Source organism: Palaemon carinicauda, chromosome 35, assembly GCF_036898095.1.
Source record: "Palaemon carinicauda isolate YSFRI2023 chromosome 35, ASM3689809v2, whole genome shotgun sequence".
Lineage (NCBI taxonomy): Eukaryota > Metazoa > Arthropoda > Malacostraca > Decapoda > Palaemonidae > Palaemon > Palaemon carinicauda.
This window is the reverse complement of record NC_090759.1, coordinates 45,480,766-45,489,075: the sequence shown is the minus strand read 5'-3', so window position 1 is coordinate 45,489,075 and position 8,310 is coordinate 45,480,766.

Below are 8,310 nucleotides of genomic sequence, written 5' to 3'. Positions count from 1 at the left end.
GCAGACACAGAAGAGAAGCTTGACCGACTAGTGACAGAATTTGGAAGGGTGTGTGAGAGAAGGAAGTTGAGAGTTAATGTGGGTAAGAGTAAGGTTATGAGATGTACGAGAAAGGAAGGTGGTGCAAGGTTGAATGTCATGTAGAATGGAGAGTTACTTGAGGAGGTGGATCAGTTTAAGCACTTGGGGTCTGTTGTTGCAGCAAATGGTGGAGTGGAAGCAGATGTACGTCAGAGAGTGAATGAAGGTTGCAAAGTGTTGGGGGCAGTTAAGGGAGTAGTAAAAAATAGAGGGTTGGGCATGAATGTAAAGAGAGTTCTATATAAGAAAGTGATTGTACCAACTGTGATGTATGGATCGGAGTTGTGGGGAATGAAAGTGATGGAGAGACAGAAATTGAATGTGTTTGAGACGAAGTGCCTAAGGAGTATGGCTGGTGTATCTCGAGTAGATAGGGTTAGGAACGAAGTGGTGAGGGTGAGAGCGGGTGTAAGAAATGAGTTAGCAGCTAGAGTGGATATGAATGTGTTGAGGTGGTTTGGCCATGTTGAGAGAATGGAAAATGGCTGTCGGCTAAAGAAGGTGATGAATGCAAGAGTTGATGGGAGAAGTACAAGAGGAAGGCCAAGGTTTGGGTGGATGGATGGAGTGAAGAAAGCTCTGGGTGATAGGAGGATAGATGTGAGAGAGGCAAGAGAGCGTGCTAGAAATAGGAATGAATGGCGAGCGATTGTGACGCAGTTCCGGTAGGCCCTGCTGCTTCCTCCGGTGCCTTAGATGACCGCAGAGGTAGCAGCAGTAGGGTATTCAGCATTATGAAGCTTCATCTGTGGTGGATAACGGGGGAGGGGGGCGGCTGTGGCACCCTAGCAGTACCAGCTGAACTCAGTTGAGTCCCTTGTCAGGCTGGGAGGAACGTAGAGAGTAGAGGTCCCCTTTTTGTTTTGTTTCATTTGTTGATGTCGGTTACCCCCCAAAATTGGGGGAAGTGCCTTGGTATATGTATGTATATATGCCCATGTATATGTTTATGTATATATGCATATATACAGATATATATATATATATATATATATATATATATATTATATATATATATATATATGTCTGTTTATTCATATGTACAGTATATATATATATATATATATATATATATATATATATATATATATATATATATATATATATATATATATATATATATGTTTATGTAGGTATGTATATATATATACATACATATATATATATATATATATATATATATATATATATATATATGTGTGTGTATATATATATATATATATATATATATATATATATATATATATATATATATATATATATGCCTTTTAAAAACATTTTTATGACTTATGCAATATTATCAAGTCTATAGAGTACCCTGTGAGGTTTTCTTCCTCATGCATTATCATCATAGTTTAAAACCAAAGAGAAATAACTTAATTATCATTTAAAATATTAGATAATTTTCTTCTGTAAACTAAAAATTAGAGGAAATTAAAAATATAAAAGCTGTTGAAAATTAAAGATAAAATTGGAACTGGAAATCAAATGATAGATGCAAATCGTAAGTAAATATGAAGTACTGTAGTTAGAAAACTCATAGTCCTAACTTCGTTGATATTGAGATGAGTTTATAGGAAAGAATTTAGCATCGTTAATACAATTTTGGTAAATCCATCAAATAGGCCGGTTATTTTTTTGTGTACAATTTGTAATTGGTCACATAAAAATCGTCCAAAAATTATTTTGCTGCTGCTACAATCTGGTGTCAGATACCAGGAAATCGCGTTTAAAGGTGTTTCATAGTAAATTCTTTCTGGGGGAAGCCACCAGACCCCCGCAGTTAGAGTCATTTCAAACTTTAGCCATCCTACCACCCCCCCCCCCCCCGATAAACGCTTCTACGCCCTTGTCTTCCCCACTAGGCCATTCATGTCTATTCCTATGATTAGCTTCTCCTCCCTCCTCTTTCACTGTTCTAATAGCTGACTCAAACTTTCGTGTAAATAACTATTTTTCTTGTTCTTGGCAACCCATCTGAGGGACATATGCTGAAATTATCATCATTGGAATCTTTAAACGGTCATCATTTATTTTCTTTACTTTTACCACTTTTTCCTTCCAGTTATTACCTATTATGACCCCAACTCCACTTCTTCCCTCGCATGAACTGCTGTAATGGCGCCTATACCCATTTCCTATCTCTTTAGTTCCATTTCATTTCTATCTTGTCTCCTGCACACATAGGATACCTGTCCTCCTCCTCCCCATTACATTCACCATTTCCCTCAATCTTCCTATTAGTGTACCGATATTCCTAGTACCTTCTCTGATCTTCCATTATGTTACTAGTTTCTTTGCCTGCAGTCGTGAACCTTGTGGTACCCATAGTCCATTTATAACACCAGTAGGGGATCCTGACGCGAGTTGTTTACAGAAGACGCCCTAACCACAGCCATAATTCTAATAGTATCAGGCATGGTTGATAATCTGGTAGAGGGTTTTTACGATCGCATGCCATTGCAGTCATTAACCAGTTATAAGCGGTTGACCTAACCTTTGATGAATAAGTCTAAATGCAAGGTAGCAGTTTCCACATTTACGGACAGTGGGTCAAACTTTTTGCTAAAAAGCAAAACTGCAAGGCAGCAGCCGTTCTCTTAGTTGCATTCTACAACACACATGACGTACGGTGGTAACATTCTTACCCTTACCACAGCGCCTGCAACGTTCGATGTGTAACTTATAAGCCTCATCAACGCATCATCTCCCACGCCTGTTGACGCAAAGGGCCTCGGTTAGACTTCGCCAGTCGTCTCTATCTAGAGCTTTTAAATCAATACTTCTCCATTCATTACCTCCTACTTCACACTTCATAGTCCTCAACCATGTAGACCTGGATCCTCCAACTCTTCTAGTGCCTTGTGGAGACCAATTGAACGTTTGGTGAACTAATCTCTCTTGGGGAGTGCAAAGAGCATGCCCAAACCATCTCCATCTACCCCTCACCATGATCTCATCCACATCTGGCACTCGAGTAATCTCTCATAGTTTTATTTCTAAGCCTGTCCTGCCATTTAGGGCTTAGTTCTCAAATCTACAAAATTTGTTGGATATTGTTTTATTGTCATATCACTACTCATGTCCATACAGTAACACCAATCTCACTAAACTGATATATAGCGAGATTTTTATCTGTAATTTTAGTCGATTTGATTCCCAAATTTTACTTAACCTAGCCAATGTCTGACTGTTTTTTTTTTTTTCATCTTTCATTGAACTCCAATTCTAAAGATCCTGTATTAAAGATCATAGCTCCTGAATATTTAAATGATTCCTCCTTATTAACCCTTTCTCCTTTCCATGATATTTCATCTTCCATTGCATATTTCATTCTCATCATCGCTGTGTTTCTTGTATTTATCTTGAAATCAACCTCATGTGATATTTCACGCATTCTGGTAAGCTAGTTTTGCAAATCTAGTGGTGTTCTGCTAATAAGGACAACGTCATCCGCATACTCTAGGTCAGCTAATTTTCTGTTGCCATTCCTTGTCCACCATCCCCCACTGTTCTACAGATTACAAAATCCATGAGGAGGATAAACAACATAGATGACAACACATTCCCTTGGAGTACTCCACTGTTCAATGGAAACTCATTCAATAGGACTCCATTAGCATTAACTTTGCACTAGCTATGCCCAAGAAGACATAATCAAATTTACCTATTTAAGAGGATCTCCATAACGCAGGACTCTCCACAAAATTGGGCGGTGCACACTATCAAAGGCTAAACGCAGGACTCTCCACAAAATTGGGCGGTGCACACTATCAAAGGCTAAGCCTAGCCATACTTATTCTGTAATGTTGGACTTCTACTGTTTATTTGATTTAAGAATTCTATAAAGATTTCGGATTGTATGTAAAGTCATGCTGTCTTCAGAACCGTCTGGGTCTAAAAGGACTTCTTTGATTTACCTACCCTCGCTATGCTCTCTCTCTCTCTCTCTCTCTCTCTCTCTCTCTCTCTCTCTCTCTCTCTCTCTCTCTCTCTCTCTCTCTCTCTCTCTCTCTATCAATTTTCTTACTCTTAATCACATATGGATTTCCTGATTAAAATGATCATCATATTTGCAATTTATTTGTATCTAACTAGTAGCAATTTACCCAATGCGAACTGAGCAAAACATATGTAATTTGCATGTTCCATTGCTTGAATCAGCGAAACGTCCCAACTGCTATTCCAGACTTCCGAATATTGGTTGTGGATTTGTATTATTATTTTTTTCGAGAACTATAAAACCATGAATTGAACTGTTGATCTGGGGAAACGTACGCAAAAAAAAAATTTATTTGTATTTTTTATGTTTATTGTGAAATTAGTTGTTTGTTTCAAAGCATGAAAGCGCAGCCATTTCAATTAGTTTGTTGATAAAAGCTGAATTTTGTATAAGGTAGGAACCTGTTTGCCACCAATAACAAACTAATGTCATTTGTTGGATTTTGATATTTGCAAAACTGTAATCATCTTATAGTTTTACAGCTTGAGCGATGGAAAAATTAACTTATGTATGTACATATATAAGGCTGTTGAATTACTCTAGGTTTTTCAATTGATTTATTTGTCCAAATAGGTTGTAATTCATACTGTATATAAGCAAATTAATCCGGAGAGATCGACGTTTTTTTTTTTTTTCTTCTAACACTTGAGATCGATTGACAGAAACAGGCAGGTAGTAGGTTGCCAGGGCACTAGCCATCCGTTGGGTACTACCGCTAGAGAGTTAATTGGGTCCTTTGACTAGCCAGACATTACTACGTTGGATCCATCTCTCTGGTTACGGCTCATTCCACTTTACCTACAACAAACACCAAATAGTCTGCCCTATTATTTCCACATTTACCTTTGTCCTCATACACCTGGCAACACTGAGATTACCAAAGAATTCTTCGCACTATAATTATTCAGAGGCTACTTTCCACTAGGTAAGGGTAGAAGAGACTCTTTAGGTATGGTAAGCAGCTCTTCTGGGTAAAGGAAACTCCAAAATCAAACCATTGTTTCCAATTCTTGGGTAGTGCCATAGACCCTGTACCATGATCTTCATTCAAGTGTTTTGGGTGGAGTTCTCTTCCTTGAGGACACACTCGGGCACACTGAAATACCACTAATACACCTCTTGCTTGGAAAATGAATGTCATTTCAAAATAAGCAATGTATTCTGGTGGCAAATCACAGTGGTCGGTCAATTCAAGAAATCCTTCGGCAATGTCAATTAAAGGAAAAAAAAAACTAATCATCAAATTAAATACCACCTCTCTATACCGTAGTCTTAGACCCAGGTCACATATTTTCCTAAAAATTGACAAAGTCCCTATTTCAAAGTCAGTCAACAATTAAAGGGCTTAGATTAAGTTGCGATATGAGTTGCAACACATATGTGAATATACATATAAGTTTTCTTTGTCTTATCGGAAGCAGGGCAAAAATTCTGGGAATGCTAAAAGTATCTTCTTAAACATGGATACAATACAGCTGATAATGTTTTGATGGACTTGTTTTAAAGGGTCATCTGCTGTCCTGTTAGGAAAATTAACCAAATCTTCTAAGCCAACTTTCAACGCAAATTTTAGTATTCTTTCCTTGTCATCAATGCCAGAATCAAATACAAGGAGCATCTCTCCAGTTGCAAGAAAACAGTTGGATTCCGATATCTCAAAATCATTCCTTGGCTGTAGATATGGTAGTGTATTTTGATCTTTTTATCTGTGAAGAAAACTCATCATCAATTTACAATCATGTTCATTAACAATGTCGGTGGTAGAATCTGCAAAACATAATAGTGGTTAGGAAATGACACCATAGAGTAAGTACTAGCCTTCAAAAAGGCCGCTGCACGGGCTACACCCCTCTTGACTTAATACAATGACCTCTAACTCTATCCCAAATACATTCTAGCAATTGGTTTAAAATGTAATTTGTAAATTTACTAATGTTTGTATGAAACCTGGCTCATAAAAAAAGGTTTGTTTAGCCGTAGGCATTGGTGATTGAAGCAGAATCGTCAGTGAAATAATTTCATTATCATTAGTAAATATGTAAGTGAGGGTGGCGATGGGAACGATAATCTTAGAGAAATATGTCGTTGGTAATCATGGGGGAGAAAAAGGTAAGGCATTAATTTTTGCCAGATACATTAGTGGAAAGCCTGAACACCATATCAAGGGGGATCCTTTGTTCAAGGTTTCCTTTTTTAATGTCCTTAGATTTGCACTATTTTCAAGGTAAATATATGACACATTAATTTCTAGCCAAATACATAATTTTCCCACTTGCTAGCTTATGTTTTTTGCATTTCTGACCATGATTATTGGGGCAAACCACCCGTTCATGGGTTTTTGGATCCCCTTATATATATAAGGACAATTATGGGGGACAACAGTGGGAAACCGAGGTTTTTTGGGTGGGTAAATGTCATAAACGAGTGATTTGCAGCACTAATAGTGGTCATAAATGCAAAGTAAGCACAAAATGACCAGTTGGAAAAATATATGGTTCATGTAAGTGGCTGGAAACAGTCCAAACATGATTATTTAACACTTTTGAGGTTTGTAAAAGGGTACAGAACCTAACAAATACCTGGATCCCCCTTCCAAGGTCACAAACTAAAAGTAAAACACAAATAAATCCTTACATTATGATAAAGTTAATCACAAATAAATCTTTAAATTATGAAAAAGTAAATCACAAATAATTCCTTACCTTATGATTGACACCGTCTATTTTTTTCTTCTTTTTTGTCTTGACAATCTTTACAGAAGCTTTGCAGTAGCAATGTGCTGGTCTTCTCGAAAAATTAAGTCAGAATTGGACCTTTGAGGTATTATTTCGCGGTTATTTTATAATTTGACATGAGTAACAATAGCTTTACACTGAACGGAGAGCATTTGCATCATAATCAATTGCCAACATAAATGAAATTACACTAAATTTCAAAATAGATTGATGTACTTCCTATAAGTTCCTTCTTAGAGACGTCTTTATGTGATGGTGGTTAAGTTGGAACTGAAGGGGAAGGTGGAAAACAAAATGGCTGTTATAGAACAGCATCCGGGAACTTATGAAGAAGTACTTGTAAGCTGTTAATTGGTTTAAAATAGCCACCTGACAAATACGTCATTGTAAATGCACAAAAAGCTCCCCAAACCGATAGGAAACAACGCATGCCCTATAAGTCCCCTTCAATCTCTCAGATTTAAACAATGGACTTAGTGAAAAACATACTTCACATTTTAATAGAACGATGGGTAAGTTGTTATGCCCCAGACCCTATAGAGAAAAATATCAAATAAGCCAACACTCGTCCATTTCTTATAGCGAATTTCAGTTTTGCTAGTAATTAAAGTATCATATATTTACCATTTTCAACGTCACATTTAATACTTAAACCGTACATCAAAAAATACATTTAAAATTTTGTCCCAAATGCCCGGATAATTCCTTGGTACTTAACTACTTAAAAAGAGCCATGTTGAGCCCTTTCTCTTAATTACTAACCACTTATTAGTGGTATTGACACTATAATTATGTTTCACGATCCTACATTAAATAATCTGAACACCATTGTTTTCGATAACTTGGAATATTCACAAATTAAATAGGAAAAATTTTTCCCGGTTGAATGGCAGACCAAAACTTTCGAGACAGGGTTAAAATGGTTAAAATGTCGATATCTTCTAATATGCCCATGGCTACAACTGGTTACCGCTTATAAAATACACCCTAATATAAAGAAAAACAGTAAATCATATTTTTGACCACTAGTTCACCTTCACCACCCACTGTTCCTATTCAGCTCCAGAACTATAGTGAGTTTTTTGAAGCACGAATTGGTGCTTTGGCCATCGAGAGACGGTTACTTTGCCTGACTTTCCTTTTGCCATCACTTGATGGCTAAAAGCGTCATTATCTGCCAAGCGACATTGGAAGAGCGCTACCTATTGGCTGGTGGAATTTCTATCCAAGATTTCCATTTTCTGTCAAGATATTTGTTATTTAAGCATTTTTATTTTCAAAACCCTATATTTTGCATTATGTGCATCATCATATAAGTATATAAGAGACTTTTGGTGTATTTTCAAAGAAAGAATATAATAATTTCTTCGACAATTGATTGCATTTTCCCATGTTTTAAAGAGGAACATTTGGGACGTTACTTCTTTATTGCCTTAGCCAATAGCAAGATCTTATTTAGACCTTGGCCAATAGGAGCAAACATTTTTAAAG